At 59.7% G+C, this 17500-nt stretch overlaps 1 non-coding gene across 1 annotated transcript; it reads left to right on the top strand.

Annotated features, from left to right (window-relative positions):
• The first annotated feature begins 12921 nt into the window (after positions 1–12921).
• Positions 12922–13040, top strand: LOC131863659 (5S ribosomal RNA). The gene has a single exon (XR_009362557.1). It is a non-coding gene; the product is annotated as a 5S ribosomal RNA (ribosomal RNA).
• Positions 13041–17500: the final 4460 nt, after the last annotated feature.

Here is a 17500-nt window from a genome sequence, read left to right on the forward strand (position 1 = left end):
CTGGGAAGAACATCCCGTACGGAACCCTTTACCCGAAAACATCCGAACCGCACATGCTCGCGACAGTCCTGCCGTTAGAGAATGCACCGTGCACGCGACCGAGTAAGGCCACTCAGAGACATCCATTTCCCAGGTATATGCCCCCTACGCACTTTTGGTGGCGCAACTCGCACGAACAGTCCCACCTCGACCCCGTAAACAAGCTTTTTTGCCTCGAAGAGTTCGTCGGAGACGAAGAAGCAACCTTCAGTGCAAACGTAGCACTCTTTTGTGCAACCGCCCAAACAACGCCCCCTCTACCCTCTGTCGAAACACTCGGCATTGCTGCTCCCTAAGGTGAGCTTCTCCTCATAGGCAATTCCGCTCTTATCCGGTCACGTTTGTGTGCCCGAATTTCGCAAGGCAACCTCCATGGGACATGGAAAAGACTCGAGAAGAGAGCTCGCTCACGGGAGAGAGAAGCCAAGGAGACCACGAGAGTGCTGAGAGTGGGACAGCGCTGAATAGGCGGGAGAAGCCTGCGCGTATAAACGGAGATATATATCCAATTGCAACGAAGGAACGTGCCAAAGATCGAGAACAATGGCAGAAATGCTAGTAACGTGCACTTCGGGACCAACGCATCACCGGAAGACAACCGCCAAACATCGAAAGAGTCGCGATGCTCCGCAACCTACGTGCAAAGCGGTCGCACACCGGGTAAGGGAGTGAGAGCCCCAAACATAGCTGGGCGAGGCGCTCACTCCGCTCTTTAATATCTCGTTAATACCGCCAAGGAAATGGCACAAGCACACACACACAAGCATCCTCGGAAGAGGACAGTTCGAGTGACAGGTCAAATCCAAGAGTTCCGAAGACTACCTCCAGGAACAATCGGGAACAAGACCGATTACAAGTCGTCGAGTCTGTTACTGGGCGAACACGAGATGCGCACAGGAAATCGATCAGCCCTCACAATGGCCCAAGGCCAGAGATCGGACTGCTACGATTTACCCCAACAATCATCGTGCCACTCTTCGCAGAGAGGTGATAGACGCCAACGAGCCCGCGCATAGCAATCGAGGTGTAAAAAGGGCGTTGAAGGCAGGAAGCCTGGACGAAAGAGGCTACGAGGTCACCTCGAAGCGGTCTAAGAATCGGGCGCACTTGGGGCGACTACCAGTGCCAACCCCTTATCCCGCGGTGCGTCCGACACACAGAAATTTCCAAGGCGGCCAAGGAGCCTCCCCGCATAGCAATCGGGGTGTGAGGTTACGGATGCAGCATTGATAGCAATCGAGGTGTGAGGCGAAGGATGCAGAAGTGAGAGCCGAGGGATGTAGCAGAGATAGCAATCGGGGTGTGTGATGCAGAAGAGATAGCAATCGAGGTGTGCGGTGGGAAGGGCCCAGCAGCCAGAATGCATGAAGCGACGGATGAAGCAGTGATGACAACCGGGCTGTGAGGAGAGGAGGGATGCAGCCAAGAAAGCAATCAGGGCTCGAGGCAAGGGATGCATCAAGGATAGCAATCATGTTGTGAGGCGAGATTCCAAAGGCTAAACGTGAGAGGCTGCAGGGTCGACTCAGAGAGGTCTATGCATGTGAGAGGCTGAAAGCAAGGTCGACTCGGAGCGGTCTATGCATCGGGCGCGCTTGGGGCGACTACCAGTGCCAACCCCTTATCCCGCGACGCGTCCGACAAAGAGAACGTTCCAAGGCGGCAGAGGAGGTTACCAGCCGAAGGATGCAGTAGCAATAACAGGTATAGTTCCGCGGCGGCCGAGAAGACTCACCGCATAGGAATCGGGATGCGAGGCGAGGGATGCGGCGGGAAGGCCCCGACGGCTAAACGGAAGAGGCTGCAGGGCCGCCTCGGAATGGTCCAAGCATCGGATGCGATTGGGACGACTACCAGTGCCAACCCCTTATCCCGCGATGCGTCCGATACACAGATAGTTCCAAGGCGGCCGAGGAGCCTCACCGCATATCAATCGGGGTGCGAGGCGAGGGATGGGGCGGGAAGGCCCCAACGGCTAGACGGAAGAGGCTTCAGGGCCACCTCGGAATGGTCCAAGCATCGGACGCGCTTGGGGCGACTGCCAGTGCCAACCCCTTATCCCGCGATGCGTCCGATACACAGATGGTTCCAAGGCGGCCGAGGAGCCTCACCGCATAGCAATCGGGGGTGCGAGGCGAGGGATGGGGCGGGAAGGCCCCAACGGCTAGACGGAAGAGGCTTCAGGGCCGCCTAGGAATGGTCCAAGCATCGGACACGCTTGGGGCGACTACCAGTGACAGCCCCCTATCCCGCGATGCGTCCGATACGAAGATGGTTCCAAGGCGGCCGAGGAGCCTCACCGCATAGCAATCGGGGTGCGAGGTGGGGGATGCGGCGAGATGGCCCCAACGGCTAGACGGAAGAGGCCACAGGGCCGCGTCGGAATAGTCCAAGCATCGGACGCGCTTGGGGCGACTACCAGTGACAACCCCTTATCCCGCGATGCGTCCGATACGAAGATAGTTCCAAGGCGGCCGAGGAGCCTCACCGCATAGCAATCGGGGTGCGAGGTGGGGGATGCGGCGAGATGGCCCCAACGGCTAGACGGAAGAGGCTGCAGGGCCGCCTCGGAATAGTCCAAGCATCGGACGCGCTTGGGGCCACTACCAGTGACAACCCCTTATCCCGCAATGCGTCCGATACGAAGATAGTTCCAAGGCGGCCGAAGAGCCTCACCGCATAGCAATCGGGGTGCGAGGTGGGGGATGCGGCGAGATGGCCCCAACGGCTAGACGGAAGAGGCCACAGGGCCGCCTCGGAATAGTCCAAGCATCGGACGCGCTTGGGGCGACTACCAGTGACAACCCCTTATCCCGCGATGCGTCCGATACGAAGATAGTTCCCAGGCGGCCGAGGAGCCTCACCGCATAGCAATCGGGGTGCGAGGCGAGGGATGCGGCGAGATGGCCCCAAAGGCTAGACGGAAGAGGCTGCAGGGCTGCCTCGGAATAGTCCAAGCATCGGACGCGCTTGGGGCGACTACCACTGCCAACCCCTTATCCCGCGATGCGTCCGATACACAGATAGTTCCGAGGCGGCCGAGGAGGTGGGGGATGCAGCGAGATGGCCCCAACGGCTAGACGGAAGAGGCTGCAGGGCCGCCTCGGAATAGTCCAAGCATCGGACGCGCTTGGGGCGACTACCAGTGACAACCCCTTATCCCGCGATGCGTCCGATACACAGATAGTTCCGAGGCGGCCAAGGAGCCTCACCGCATAGCAATCGTGGTGCGAGGTGGGGGATGCGGCGAGATGGCCCCAACGGCTAGACGGAAGAGGCTGCAGGGCCGCCTCGGAATGGTCCAAGCATCGGATGCGCTTGGGGCGACTACCACTGCCAACCCCTTATCCCGCGATGCGTCCGATACACAGATAGTTCCAAGGCGGCCGAGGAGCCTCACAGCATAGCAATCAGGGTGCGAGGCGAGGGATGCGGCGAGAAAGCCCCAACGGCTAGAGGGAAGAGGCTTCAGGTCCGCCTCGGAATGGTCCAAGCATCGGACGCGCTTGGGGCGACTACCAGTGACAACCCCTTATCCCGCGACGCGTCCGATACACAGATAGTTCCAAGGCGGCCGAGGAGCCTCACCGCATAGCAATCGGGGTGCGAGGCGAGGGATGCGGCGAGAAGGACCCAACGGCTACACGGAAGAGGCTTCGGGGCCGCCTCGGAATGGTCCAAGCATCGGACGCGCTTGGGGCGACTACCAGTGACAACCCCTTATCCCGCGACGCGTCCGATACACAGATAGTTCCAAGGCGGCCGAGGAGCCTCACCGCATAGCAATCGGGGTGCGAGGCGAGGGATGCGGCGAGAAGGACCCAACGGCTACACGGAAGAGGCTTCGGGGCCGCCTCGGAATGGTCCAAGCATCGGACGCGCTTGGGGCGACTACCAGTGACAACCCCTTATCCCGCGACGCGTCCGATACACAGATAGTTCCAAGGCGGCCGAGGAGCCTCACCGCATAGCAATCGGGGTGCGAGGCGAGGGATGCGGCGAGAAGGACCCAACGGCTAGACGGAAGAGGCTTCGGGTCCGCCTCGGAATGGTCCAAGCATCGGACGCGCTTGGGGCGACTACCAGTGACAACCCCTTATCCCGCGACGCGTCCGATACACAGATAGTTCCAAGGCGGCCGAGGAGCCTCACCGCATAGCAATCGGGGTGCGAGGCGAGGGATGCGGCGAGAAGGACCCAACGGCTAGACGGAAGAGGCTTCGGGTCCGCCTCGGAATGGTCCAAGCATCGGACGCGCTTGGGGCGACTACCAGTGACAACCCCTTATCCCGCGACGCGTCCGATACACAGATAGTTCCAAGGCGGCCGAGGAGCCTCACCGCATAGCAATCGGGGTGCGAGGCGAGGGATGCGGCGAGAAGGACCCAACGGCTAGACGGAAGAGGCTTCGGGTCCGCCTCGGAATGGTCCAAGCATCGGACGCGCTTGGGGCGACTACCAGTGACAACCCCTTATCCCGCGACGCGTCCGATACACAGATAGTTCCGAGGCGGCCGAGGAGCCTCACCGCATAGCAATCGGGGTGCGAGGCGAAGGATGCGGCGAGAAGGACCCAACGGCTAGACGGAAGAGGCTTCGGGTCCGCCTCGGAATGGTCTAAGCATCGGACGCGCTTGGGGCGACTACCAGTGACAACCCCTTATCCCGCGACGCGTCCGATACACAGATAGTTCCAAGGCGGCCGAGGAGCCTCACCGCATAGCAATCGGGGTGCGAGGCGAGGGATGCGGCGAGAAGGACCCAACGGCTAGACGGAAGAGGCTTCAGGGCCGCCTCGGAATGGTCCAAGCATCGAACGCGCTTGGGGCGACTACCAGTGACAACCCCTTATCCCGCGACGCGTCCGATACACAGATAGTTCCGAGGCGGCCGAGGAGCCTCACCGCATAGCAATCGGGGTGCGAGGCGAGGGATGCGGCGAGAAGGACCCAACGGCTAGACGGAAGAGGCTTCAGGGCCGCCTCGGAATGGTCCAAGCATCGGACGCGCTTGGGGCGACTACCAGTGACAACCCCTTATCCCGCGACGCGTCCGATACACAGATAGTTCCGAGGCGGCCGAGGAGCCTCACCGCATAGCAATCGGGGTGCGAGGCGAGGGATGCGGCGAGAAGGACCCAACGGCTAGACGGAAGAGGCTTCAGGGCCGCCTCGGAATGGTCCAAGCATCGGACGCGCTTGGGGCGACTACCAATGACAACCCCTTATCCCGCGACGCGTCCGATACACAGATAGTTCCGAGGCGGCCGAGGAGCCTCACCGCATAGCAATCGGGGTGCGAGGCGAGGGATGCGGCGAGAAGGACCCAACGGCTAGACGGAAGAGGCTTCAGGGCCGCCTCGGAATGGTCCAAGCATCGGACGCGCTTGGGGCGACTACCAGTGACAACCCCTTATCCCGCGACGCGTCCGATACACAGATAGTTCCGAGGCGGCCGAGGAGCCTCACCGCATAGCAATCGGGGTGCGAGGCGAGGGATGCGGCGAGAAGGACCCAACGGCTAGACGGAAGAGGCTTCAGGGCCGCCTCGGAATGGTCCAAGCATCGGACGCGCTTGGGGCGACTACCGTTGCCAACCCCTTATCCCGCGATGCATCTGATACACAGATAGTTCCGAGGCGGCCGAGGAGCCTCACCGCATAGCAATCGGGTTGCGAGGCAGATTATTGGGAAGGGAACCCCCTGGGATGCGGCTCAAGCAGTGCCCAAAGGGACTGGAATGCGGAATCACATCGAGAGACCCAAATGCTATACGAGGGCTCAAATCGAATTATCGATTTGGCCACGACATGGACGCATCGGAACGACTACCTTTGCCGAACCACTCGCAATTGCATCCATACCGAAACCAATAGACATTTCCGTTAGAGCCCTCGCATAGCATTCGGGAATCTCGCATGCCCCTCTAAATCGACCAATGCTGGCGCTCAATGAAAATCCGAGCGCTACCACCGTTCGAGCGCCAGCATTGGTCGAGTTAGAGGGGCACGGGGGAGAATGCTCCAGTCAACACCTCCCCTATATAAGTTATTTGTCCGATTCTCGCACAACCGTAGTCTGCCTCGTCGAATCAAACAACGGTCCCAAATTCCGACTTCCGTTCCGTAGAGACCCAAAAGCTAGATGGAGGCTCGCAAGAAAGAGAGTCGGCGCATAGCAATCGGGTTTCTCGAACGTTTAGGGACCGAGCTCACTTGCGGATAGGGCAAAATCCGCCAAGCAACCCAAAAGCTAGACGGGGGCTCGAATCGAATCGCCTAGGCGGCCACAACAACGACGTGTTGGATCGACTACCAGTGCCAAACCATTCAGCAAGACTAGTCTGTGTCGAGGCCGGATAGAGATTCTCAGAGAGCGCCCGCATAGCATTTAGGAGACCTGCCGCGTCCCTCACACTCGACAAATGGTGGTGCACGTTTATAAATCCGAGCGATCCCAACCCTTTCAAGCACCAACATCGGTCGAGATAGAGGGGCACGGAGGGGGCTGCGTGAGACAACACAGTCCCCTATATAAGTTATTTGTCCGATTCTCACACATCCGAAGAATGGTCATCAAATCGGACAACAGCCCAAACTTCCGACTTCCGTCCCAGAAAGCCCAAGAGCTATCTAAAACGTTCATGGCCGGAACTCGATCGCGGCTATACCAGTCCGCCAAGCAACCCAAAAGCTAGACTGGAGCTCTAGTCGAATCACCTCTGTGGCCATTGCAAGGACGTGTTGGAGCGACTACCATTGCCGAACCATTCCGCAGGTCGAGTCCATACCAAGGCCGCATAGAGATTCACGATGAGCTCCTGCATAGCAATCAGGAGACTTGCCGTGTCCATCACAATCGATAAATCCTGGTGCAAGATTTTTGCATCCGAGCGCTCCAACCAGTCGAGCACCAGCATCAATCGACATAAACGGGCACGGGGGGAGGATGCTCGAGAACACTACCTCCCCTATATAAGTTATTTGTCCGATTCTCAAGCAGCCGAAGTCTGGTCATCGAATCGGGTCAAAGACCACAACTTCCGACTTTACCCACAATGCAAGTCATCGAATCGAACATCGGCCCCCGAGTCGGACTCCATGCGTATGTCAGGTCATCGGACCCAAATTCCGCCTTCCTGCGCATGGCGGGCCATCAATATCAACTCGGTCATCGGACCCAAACTCCGCCTTTTTGCGTATGGCACGCCTTCAAATCGGTCATCGGACCCAAATTCCGCCTTCCTGTGCATGGCGGGCCATCAACATCAACTCGGTCATCGGACCCAAATTCCGCCTTTCTGCGCATGGCACGCCATCAACTCGGTCATCGGACCCAAATTCCGCCTTCCTGTGCATGGCAGGTCATCGGACACAAATTCAGACCTCGCCAATATGCCTACGTATCGAATCGGTCATCGGACCCAACTTCCGACTTCATCCATACTGTAGGGTCTTTGAGGTTGGCGCGGTGCGCTCAACCCAGGGAGTCGACCCCATCGAAGCATACACCTCCCCTATATAAGCTATTTGTCCGATTCCCACACCTGTGTAGTTTGCACCTCTGACCAGGACATCGACCCCAACTTCCGAACTCGACTGCAACGACGGCACCAGCGCCTTGGTGCGCACCTTGCGACGCACAGTCCCAACATTCGCCTTCCTGCACATGGCAGGTCATCGGACCCAAATTCCGACCTCGCGAGTATGCCTACATATCGAATCGGTCATCGGACCCAACTTCCGACTTCATCCATACCGTAGGGTCTTTGAGGTTGGCGCGGTGCGCTCAACCCGGGGAGTCGACCCAACGAAGCATACACCTCCCCTATATAAGCTATTTGTCCGATTCCCACACCTGTGTAGTTTGCACCTCCGATCAAGACATCGACCCCAACTTCCGAACTCGCCTCCAACGACCGAACCAGCGCCTTGGTGCGCACCTTGCAACGCACAGTGCCAACATTCGCCTTCCTGCACGTGGCAGGTCATCGGACCCAAATTCCGACCTCGCGAGTATGCCTACATATCGAATCGGTCATCGGACCCAACTTCCGACTTCATCCATACCGTAGGGTCTTTGAGGTTGGCGCGGTGCGCTCAACCCGGGGAGTCGACCCAACGAAGCATACACCTCCCCTATATAAGCTATTTGTCCGATTCCCACACCTGTGTAGCTTGCACCTCCGATCAGGACATCGACCCCAACTTCCGAACTCGACTAAAAAGACCGCACCAGCGCCTTGGTGTGCACCTTGCAACGCACAGTGTCAACATTCGCCTTCCTGCACATGGCAGGTCATCGGACCCAAATTCCGACCTCATGAGCATACCTACTAATCGAATTGGTCATCGGACCCAACTTCCGACTTCATCCATACCGTAGGGTCTTTGAGGTTGGCGCGGTGCGCTCAACCTGGGGAGTCGACCCATCGAAGCATACACCTCCCCTATATAAGCTATTTGTCCGATTCCGACACCTGTGTAGTTTGCACCTCCGCTCAGGACATCGACCCCAACTTCCGAACTCGCCTGCAACGACCGAACCAGCGCCTTGGTGCGCACCAAAAGTGCGCACTTTTGGAGGGCACTTTTGTGCGCTCCAAAGGTGCGCACTTTTGGAGGGCACTTTTCTGCGCTCCAAAGGTGCGCACTTTTGGAGGGCACTTTTTGGAGGGCACTTTTCTGCGCTCCAAAGGTGCGCACTTTTGGAGGGCACTTTTTGGAGGGCACTTTTCTGCGCTCCAAAGGTGCGCACTTTTGGAGGGCACTTTTTGGAGGGCACTTTTCTGCGCTCCAAAGGTGCGCACTTTTGGAGGGCACTTTTTGGAGGGCACTTTTCTGCGCTCCAAAGGTGCGCACTTTTGGAGGGCACTTTTTGGAGGGCACTTTTCTGCGCTCCAAAGGTGCGCACTTTTGGAGGGCACTTTTCTGCGCTCCAAAGGTGCGCACTTTTGGAGGGCACTTTTTGGAGGGCACTTTTCTGCGCTCCAAAGGTGCGCACTTTTGGAGGGCACTTTTTGGAGGGCACTTTTCTGCGCTCCAAAGGTGCGCACTTTTGGAGGGCACTTTTTGGAGGGCACTTTTCTGCGCTCCAAAGGTGCGCACTTTTGGAGGGCACTTTTGTGCACTCCAAAGGTGCGCACTTTTGGAGGGCACTTTTCCTGTGCTCCAAAGGTGCACACCTAGGTGAGCACCTTCGACCACACCTTGTAGCACACCAAACTCTGACTTTCGACTTCATCCGCAATGCAGGGTCTTTGAGGTTGGCGCAATGCGCACAACCAGGGGAGTCGACCCATCAAACCCAACACCTCCCCTATATAAGCTATTTGTCTGATTCTCATACATGCGTAGCCTGCAGGAGCAATTAGGACATCGACCCCAACTTTCGGCTTCTAAACGAAAACAAGGTCTTTGAGGTTGGTGTAATGCGAACAACTAGGGGAGTCAACCCATCAAACCCAACACCTCCCCTATATAAGCTATTTGTCTGATTCTCATACATGTGTAGTCTACAGGAGCAATTAGGACATCGACCCCAACTTTTGACTTCTTAACGAAAACAAGGTCTTTGAGGTTGACGTAATGCGCACAACCAGGGGAGTCGACCCATCAAACCCAACACCTCCCCTATATAAGCTATTTGTCCGATTCTCATACATGTGTAGCCTGCAGGAGCCATTAGGACATTGACCCCAACTTTTGACTTCTTAACGAAAACAAGGTCTTTGAGGTTGGCGTAATGCGCACAACCAAGGGAGTTGACCCATCAAACCCAACACCTCCCCTATATAAGCTATTTGTCTGATTCTCATACATGTGTAGCCTGCAACAACGATTAGGACATCCACCCCAACTTCTGAATTCGTCTGCGTTGACCGCACCAAAGGTGCACGCCTTGGTGCTCACCAAAATCCGACTTCCGACTTCTTCTGCTATGCGGGGTCTTTGAGGTTGGCGCAGTGCGCACAACCAGGGGAGTCAACCCACCGAATGCAACACCTCCCCTATATAAGCTATTTGTCTGATTCTCATACATGCGTAGACTGCAGCAATGATTAGGACATCCACCCCAACTTTTGACTTCTTAAACAAGACAGGGTCTTTGAAGTTGGTGCAGTGCACACAACCAGGGGAGTCGACCCATCAAACGCAACACCTCCCCTATATAAAGCTATTTGTCCGATTCTCATACGTGTAGTCTGCAGCAGCGATTAGGACATCGACCCCAACTTCCGAATTCGTTTGCATTGACCGCACCAAAGGTGCACGCCTTGGTGTGCACCCTGGAGTGCACTTTGGTGCTCACCTCGGTGCACACTTTGGTGTGCACCTCGGTGTGCACCAAAGGTGCGCACCTTGGAGCGCACCAAAGGTGTACACTTTGGAGCGCACCACATAGGGTCTTTGAGAGGTTGGCGCAGTGCGCACACCAAGGTGGGTGTTGAGGTGCGTGCCGAGGTGGGTGGGTGCTAGGGTGCGCTCCATGGTGGGTGCCAGGGTGGGTGCGTGCTAGGGTGGATTCCAAAGAGGGTCATAGGGTGGGTGCCAAGGTGGGTTGGTGATATAGTGGGTTCAAAGGTGGGTACTAGGGTGGGTTCCAAGGTGGGTCACAAGTTGGGTGCCAGGATGCGTGGGTGTTAGGTTGGGTGCCAAGGTGGGCTCCTGCGTGGGTGGGTGCTAGGGTGGGTTTCAAGGTGGACGCGAGGGCGGGTGCCAAGGTGGGTAACAAGTTGGGTGTTAGGATGGGTGAGTGCTAGAGTGGGTGCCAAGGTGGGTGGGTGCTAAGGTGGATGCCAAGGTGGTTCACAGGGTGGGTGGGTTCTAGGGTGAGTTCCAAGGTGGGTCACAGGTTCAGTGCTAGGGTGGGTGTCAAGGCGGGTGTCGAGGTGCCTGGGTGCTAGGGTGTGGATGCCAATGTGGGTCATAGGGTGGGTACTAGGGTGGGCTGCAATGTGGGTGCCAAGGTGGGTAACATGCTCGGTGGGTTCTAAATTGGGTGCCAGGGTGGGTGTGCACCCACCTTGCCCGAGGTGGGTGCCAAGGTGCCAGTGTGGGTGGGTGCTAAGGTGGATGCCAAGGTGGGTGAGAAGGTGGGTGATAGGTTGAGTGGTAGGATGGGTGGGTGCCAAGATGGGTCACAGGGTGGGTGCAAGGGTGGGTAGGTGCTAGGGTTGGTGTCAGGGTGGGTGGGTGCTAGGTTGGGTTCCAAGGTGGGTGCGAGGGTGAGTGTCAAGGTGGGTCACAGGTTAGGTGCTAGGATGGGTGAGTGCTAGGGTGCAAAGGTGCCAGGGTGGGTGCTAGGATGGGTCGATGCTAGGGTGAGTGGCAAGGTGGGTCCACAAGTGTCAAGGTGGGTGCCGAGGTGGGTGCCAAGTCGGCGACTGCTATGGTGGATGCCAAGGTGGGTCACGGGGTGGGTGCCAAGTTGCTAGGTTGGGTTCCAAGGTGGGTGCCAACGTGGGTGCTAGGGTGCGTGGGTTAAAGGGTGTGTCACAACGTGGGTGCCAGGATGGGTGCGCACCCACACTGGCCAAGACGGGTGCGGGTGCAAGGTTGGGTTCCAAGCCCGGTCACAGGCTGGGTGCTAGGATGGGTGGGTGCCAAGGTGGGCACCAGGGTGGGTGCACCCACCCTGGCCAAGGTGGGTCACGGGGTGGGTCCTAGGGTGGGTAACGGGGTGGGTACTAAGGTGCGTGCCAAGGTGGGTCATAGGGTGGGTGCCAAGGTGGGCACCAGGGTGGGTGTGCACCAACCCTAGCCAGGGTAGGTCACGGGGTGGTTGTCGGGGTGGGCGTCAAGGAGCCAAGGTGGGTGGCAAGTAGCCAAGTTGCGTGCCAAGGTGGGTGTCGGGGTGGGTGCCAAGGATCCAAGGTGGGTGCCAAGGAACCAAGGTGGGTGTCTGGGTGGGTGCCGAGGTGGGAGCCAGGGTGGGTCCCAAGGTGAGTGCAAAGGTGGGTGCCAGGGTCAAGGTGAGTGCCAATGTGGGTTCCAAGGTGCCAGGGTCAGGGTGAGTGCCAATGTGGGTTCAAAGGTGCTAAGTTGGGTGCGAGGTTGGGTGCGAGGGTGGGTGGGTGCCAAGGTGTGCTAGGTGGAAGCCCGGGTGGGTCGGCATCCCATGGGTGTCGAGTTGGGTGCCTGATGGGTGCTTCTTGTCAAGTTTTAGTCGTCGGGACTCATTTCGAGCCTTAGAGGTCGTTTCTTGTCCGGTTGCCCTGTCTTCGACCTGGGAACCCAATTTTGGTCCTCGGGTCCCATTTTTTTTTGTCTCGCATCCCACTTTTGGCCTGTGGCCTTTTCGGGGTCGATTCTCGTTTTGGGCATCAGAGCATGTTTCTTCTCCTAAAACCCAATATTTGTTTATTAAGTCTCGGAACACATTTTTGTTCTCGTGGACCCATCATGGGTCTTGGAACGCATTTGTGGTCCTTGGGTCCCATTTTGCATCCCGAAACTTGTGTTTTGGTGCTTGATCCCTATTTTGGGTGCCCACCTTGCACCAAGTGCGCACCCGGGGCAAACCGAGCGCCTTGGTGCACCGGGGCAAGATCGAGCGTGCACCCGAGGCGCCCCGAACATGCACCAAGGTGCACTCGGCCCACATGTGAGCGCAGGTCGTTGCGCCCGAGGTGGTGTGTGGGCACCGCGTTGCAGACGGGACACTGCACGCACACGACGCCCCCTCCAGGTGCACGCACGTAGGCCGGGCCGGGTGCACACCCGACGCCCTAGCAAGGTGCGCGCACCCGGGCAGGGCTCACACTTGGCGAACGGGGCGCACTTCGCGAGGGAGGGTGTGCACCTCGACGGGGGTGGGTGGCCGGGGTGGATTCGCACGTGGGTCGCGGTTTGCTAAGTACACACTGCGACAAGCTCATAACGGGTGCGATCATACCAGCGTTAGTGCACCGGATCCCATCAGAACTCCGCAGTTAAGCGCGCTTGGGCCGGAGTAGTACTGGGATGGGTGACCTCCCGGGAAGTCCCGGTGTTGCACCCTTTTTTAGTTTTTCGCCGGGCGTCGCAATGCTATTTGAATAAACCTTTTGCCCGTTTGCGTTCTCGTCGGGGCCGGGCCGGGCCGGGGTGCGCTGCCCGCACTACCGCGCGCGCGGGGGGCGACACCGAGCGCGCACCCGAGGCGCCCCGAGCACACAGGCCACGGTGCAACCCGGGCGTTGTGCGCGCACCCCGGTGCGCCCGAGGTGCTGCGCGCGCACCCAGGTGAAATCGGTGTGCACCTCGGCCAGTGCGCGCTCGGTCGAGTCGCGCACGTTGGCCAAGGTGCACGGTGATGTTTCTTACTCTAAGGTTCCGCACCAGACGCCCGGGACAGGTGAGCGAAGCTGGGCGGGGCCGGGTGCGCGGCCGGGGCAGGTGCACGCAGCTGGAGAGAGCTTTGGAGCACACTTCGGAGCGCACCAATGATGCGCTCCATTCAAAAGTTTCCTGAAAAGGCAAAAAAAGTTGAGATTATAGAATTTCCCACTTGAGAGATTGTAAAAAAAAAAAATTTAAAATGAAGGAAACGCGGGTGCCAAGGTGTGCGCAGCCCAGCCCACCCTGGCGAAGGTGCACGCAAGGTGCGCACCCGAGGCAAACCGGACAATTAACCCAACTTTCGACTTCGCGCGCACCTTGGAGCGCACTTCGGAGCGCTCCTTGGTGCGCACCAATCTTGGGCACCTCGGAGTGCACCATGGCGCCCACCAAGGTGCGCACCCGGGGCAAACCGAGCTCCGACTTCGTGCGCACCTTGGAGCGCACGAAAGGTGCGCACCATGGCGCCCACCAAGGTGCGCAGCCCAGCCAAGGCGTGCGCATCAAGGTGCGCACCCTGGCGAAGGTGCGCACCCGGGGCAAACCGAGCTCCGACTTCGTGCGCACCTTGGAGCGCACAAAAGGTGCGCAACCCAGCCAAGGTGTGCGCACCCCGGTCAAACCGAGCTCCGAATCGTGCGCACCAGAGGTGCACGCCATCGTGCGCACCTTGGAGCACACTTCGGAGCCCTCCTTGGTGCGCGCCGATGTTGCGCACCTCGGAGCGCACCCGGGGAAAACAATGCAATTAACCCGACTTTCGACTTCGTGGGCACCTCGGAGCGCTCTCGGGTTCGCACCTCGGAGCACACCGAGGTGCGCACCTTTGATGCGCTGCCTTCACCAATTTCCAGAAAAGGCAAGAAAACATTGAGAAGGTGTGCGCACCGAGGTGCCCACCCTGGCGAAGGTGCACGCGAGGTGCGCACCCGGGGCAAACCGGGCTCCGACTTCGTGCACGCCGCACCTTGGAGCACACTTCGGAGCGCTCCTTGGTGCGCACCAGGGCGCGCAACCCAGCCGAGGTGCCCACCCCGGCGAAGGTGCACGCGAGGTGCGCACCCGGGGCAAACCGGGCTCCGACTTCGTGCACGCCATGGTGCCCACCGCGGCGAAGGTGCACGCGAGGTGCGCACCCGGGGCAAACCGGGCTCCGACTTCGTGCACGCCGCACCTTGGAGCACACTTCGGAGCGCTCCTTGGTGCGCACCATGGTGCCCACCAGGGCGCGCAACCCCGCCGAAGGTGCACGCGAGGTGCGCACCCGGGGCAAACCGGGCTCCGACTTCGTGCACGCCGCACCTTGGAGCACACTTCGGAGCGCTCCTTGGTGCGCACCATGGTGCCCACCAGGGCGCGCAACCCCGCCGAAGGTGCACGCGAGGTGCGCACCCGGGGCAAACCGGGCTCCGACTTCGTGCACGCCATGGTGCGCACCGCGGCGAAGGTGCGCACCCGGGGCAAACCGGGCTCCGACTTCGTGCACGCCGCACCTTGGAGCACACTTCGGAGCGCTCCTTGGTGCGCACCAGGGCGCGCAACCCAGCCGAGGTGCCCACCCCGGCGAAGGTGCACGCGAGGTGCGTACCCGGGGCAAACCGGGCTCCGACTTCGTGCACGCCGCACCTTGGAGCACACTTCGGAGCGCTCCTTGGTGCGCACCATGGTGCCCACCAGGCCGCGCAACCCAGCCAAGGTGTGCGCACCAAGGTGCACGCGAGGTGCGCACCCGGGGCAAACCGGGGTCCGACTTCGTGCACGCCGCACCTTGGAGCACACATCGGGGCGCTCCCGGGTTCGCACCGGCGTTGCGCACCGTGGTGGGCACCTCGGAGCACACCAAGGTGGGCAGCGAGGTGCGCACCTTTGATGCGATGCCTTCACTAATTTCCATAAAAGGCAAAAAAAAAACGAGATTTTAAAATTTCCGTTTTGAAAGATAGTGAGAAAAAGGGAATGCTGGTGCCATCTTGAGCCCGCCCTGGTGCGCAGCCCAGCCAAGGTGTGCGCACCAAGGTGCCCACCCTGGCGAAGGTGCGCGCCCGGGCAATTAACCCAACTTCCAACTTCGCGCGCGCCAGGGTGGGAGCGCACCCAACAACCGGGCCTGGGAAGAGCCAATGCGAGAAACCCCACCAAACGCTCTGACAAAAAAAGAGGGGGCGCTCCAGTAACCCCGCTTCGGAGCGCACCCTGGGCAAACCCAGCCAAGGTGCCCACCCCGGCCAAGGTGCAGGCGAGGTGCGCACCCGGGGCAAACCGGGCTCCGACAACGTGCACGCCGCACCTTGGAGCACACTTCGTAGCGCTCCCGGGTGCGCACCTCAGAGCACACCAAGGTGGGCAGCGAGGTGCGCACCTTTGATGCGCTGCCTTCACTAATTTCCAGAAAAGGCAAAAAAAAAAGGAGATTTTAAAATTTCCGTTTTGAAAGATAGTGAAAAAAACGGAACGCGCGTGCCATCTTGAGCCCGCCCTGGTGCGCAGCCCAGGTAAGGTGCCCACCCTGGCAAAGGTGCGCACCCGGGCAATTAACCCTACTTCCGACTTCGTGCGCGCCAGGGTGGCAACCGGGCCTCGGAAGAGCCAATGCGAGAAACCCCACCAAACGCTCCGACAAAAAAAGAGGCGGCGCTCCAATAACCCCGCTTCGGAGCGCAGCCGGGGCAAACCCAGCCAAGGTGCCCACCCCGACGAAGGTGCACGCGAGGTGCGCACCCGGGGCAAACCGGGCTCCGACAACGTGCACGCAGCACCTTGGAGCACACTTCGAAGCACTCCCGGGTGCCCACCGGCGTTGCGCACCGTGGTGGGCAGCGAGGTGCGCACCTTTGATGCGCTGCCTTCACTAATTTCCAGAAAAAGGCAAAAAAAAATGAGATTTTAAAATTTCCGTTTTGAAAGATAGTGAAAAAAAAGGAACGCGGGTGCCATCTTGAGCCCGCCCTGGTGCGCAGCCCAGGCAAGGCATGCGCACCAAGGTGCCCACCCGAGGTGCACACCCGGGGCAAACCGGGCTCCGACTTCGTGCAGGCCGCACCTTGGAGCACACTTCGGAGCGCTCCTTGGTGCGCACCATGGTGCCCACCAGGGCGCGCAACCCAGCCAAGGTCTGCACACCAAGGTGCCCACCCCGGCGAAGGTGCACGCGAGGTGCGCACCCGGGGCAAACCGGGCTCCGACTTCGTGCACGCCATGGTGCCCACCGCGGCGAAGGTGCACGCGAGGTGCGCACCCGGGGCAAACCGGGCTCCGACTTCGTGCACGCCGCACCTTGGAGCACACTTCGGAGCGCTCCTTGGTGCGCACCATGGTGCCCACCAGGGCGCGCAACCCAGCCAAGGTGTGCGCACCAAGGTGCACGCGAGGTGCGCACCCGGGGCAAACCGGGGTCCGACTTCGTGCACGCCGCACCTTGGAGCACACATCGGAGCGCTCCCAGGTTCGCACCAGCGTTGCGCACCTTTGATGCGCTGCCTTCACTAATTTCCAGAAAAGGCAAAAAAAAACGAGATTTTAAAATTTCCGTTCTGAAAGATAGTGAAAAAAACGGAACGCGGGTGCCATCTTGAGCCCTTCCTGGTGCGCAGCCCAGGCAAGTTGTGCGCACCAAGGTGCCCACCCTGGCGGAGGTGCGCGCCCGGGGCAATCCGGGCTCCGACTTCGTGCACTGCATGGTGCCCACCAAGGCGCGCAACCCAGCCAAGGTGCCCACCGCAGCGAAGGTGCACGCGAGGTGCGCACCCGAGGTGCACACCCGGGGCAAACCGGGCTCCGACTTCGTGCACGCCGCACCTTGGAGCACACTTCAGAGCGCTCCTTGGTGCGCACCAGGGCGCGCAACCCAACCAAGGTCTGCACACCAAGGTGCTCACCCCGGCGAAGGTGCACGCGAGGTGCGCACCCGGGGCAAACCGGGCTCGGACTTCGTGCACGCCGCACCTTGGAGCACACATCGGAGCGCTCCCGGGTTCGCACCAGCATTGCGCACCTTTGATGCGCTCCAATAACCCCACTTCGGAGCGCACCAGAAACCCCACTGGACGCTTGGGCAAAAATGTAATGCGCACCCGAAGCCCCTACCCAGAAATCCCCAGTTCGGACATGGGGAGCTGCAACGGTAAAAAGCCTCACTAAACT

Source organism: Cryptomeria japonica, unplaced genomic scaffold (assembly GCF_030272615.1).
Source record: "Cryptomeria japonica unplaced genomic scaffold, Sugi_1.0 HiC_scaffold_67, whole genome shotgun sequence".
Classification (NCBI taxonomy): Eukaryota; Viridiplantae; Streptophyta; class Pinopsida; order Cupressales; family Cupressaceae; genus Cryptomeria; species Cryptomeria japonica.